The sequence below is a fragment of the Pteropus vampyrus genome, unplaced genomic scaffold (genome assembly GCF_000151845.1).
Source record: "Pteropus vampyrus isolate Shadow unplaced genomic scaffold, Pvam_2.0 Scaffold2191, whole genome shotgun sequence".
Lineage (NCBI taxonomy): Eukaryota > Metazoa > Chordata > Mammalia > Chiroptera > Pteropodidae > Pteropus > Pteropus vampyrus.
In genome coordinates, this window is record NW_011890972.1 from 6,517 (window position 1) to 8,219 (window position 1,703).

The 1,703-nt window shown below is 36.5% G+C and overlaps 1 long non-coding RNA gene across 1 annotated transcript in view; it reads right to left on the bottom strand.

Moving 5' to 3' along the window:
• Positions 1–540: 540 nt before the first annotated feature.
• LOC111734593 overlaps positions 541–1,703 on the bottom strand; it is a 2,413-nt gene continuing 1,250 nt past the window's right edge. The window contains exon 2 of the long non-coding RNA XR_002778505.1: positions 541–1,290. This is a non-coding gene — a long non-coding RNA (uncharacterized LOC111734593). The remainder of the gene's footprint in view (positions 1,291–1,703) is intronic.

Here is a 1,703-nt window from a genome sequence, read left to right on the forward strand (position 1 = left end):
GCTTCATCCTCAGGCTGTTAGTGAATGACTGCAGCAGTTCCCAGGATCACAGTCGGTCATGGCAGTGTTCAGAGGAGGGAATTTTTGTTAGCAAGAAATGGATGTCTCACATCTCACAGCCCAGAACTTGATACCACACCCATTCCTAAGCTAGTCACCACCAAGGGAACTGGGATTCCCACAGTTGGCATAGACTAATCATCTGGGCTGGGATGGCTGCCGAGGGTTAACCACAATGACCACTGTGTTATCCAGTCCAAAATTTCTCTATTGTTCTCCATCTCCAGTGCTGTCATCTTGTCCTTGCCCTCATGACCTTATATTCTATTGGCGGATATAAGAACTCTAAAAAAGATAAAATGGTGGGGTAATAAAATAGAACATGAAACAAAGGTGGGTAGGGAGCCTCTTCTAGATAGAGAGGTCAGGAAAGGAATCTCTTGACGAGGTGACATTAAAACAGAAACCTCAGATAATGAGAAGCCAGTTGCGCAACAGTTAAAGTCCTCACCGCAGAAGAAACAGCAGGCAGAAAAGCCCTGAAGTGGGAACACCTTTGTGTGTTTATTATGTGTCTCTTCCATGAAATAAAAGCTCTATAAATACAAGTACCTTGCCTGCCTTGTTCACCTCTGTATTCCCAAGGTTCTGGCTGGCACAGTGGAGAGATAGAAAGAAGACGTGGGATATAGTAGGTCCTCAGTAAATACGTGTTGAATTAATAAGTCTCCTACAATAGAATAGATTGTTGCCTCATAAAAGTTTCTATAGTACTTTATGAACCAGGATACTTTCACATTGTATTAGTGTACATATCTGCCTCTTTCTGCCAACAGCTCTTTGAGAACATGCATGATTCATCTTTGTTTTCCCATTATTGACACATTGCCTAATCTCACTGTAAGCCCTCTGTGAATTTATACTTGAACACATAGCCCAAGTATCAAAGTGAACTTTTTGTGAAATATACTTATGTTTTTCAATTTTTTTTTCTATGTAGGAATCCACAGAAATCTAAAACTCCTAAGGAAAAAAAAATTCTTGGGGAAAATCAGAGCTATACAGAAAAAAAATGTTTCCCATTGTCTTTTGATTTAAACTCATAACATAGACTTGTGTACATACTTAAGCTGAGTTCATAGGAACAGCAGTTTTGTTCAAAAGAATGTTGCTTATCTGGAGACAACTTTTCTACCTGCCATTGAAACAAAATTATCTCCCTTTGAAATTCTCTAAGCGAAATAGAAATTATACATCTAATAATAACTTTCTCCTCTTCTAAAAAATTACCTAAGCAGAGGAGAATTTTAAATATAGAAAAGCAAATAATTATAATAACAAATTAAATATAGATGGGTTCCGCCTCCCAGAATTAATATTGATTACATTTTAACATGGATATCCTTTCAGTCATAGCATGTGGTCCCCAAATTACACTTAACATGCTTCATAACTTAGACTGAATGTCCATTGGAATTGCATAGGTGATCCTAACACAATTATGTTTATGACGTACATATTTTTCCACAATGAACACCATTATTGTTTTGGTATCTCTTAATAATACAACAATAATATCTGTAAATTAAATGATACTGTTCACTTAATAAAATTAATTATAAAGAGCATTAATTATTTGTTAAGTTTCAAAAAGAGTGTGGCAGTGTTACTGTGCTCCATTCTATTAATGAAAGAAGCCAGTC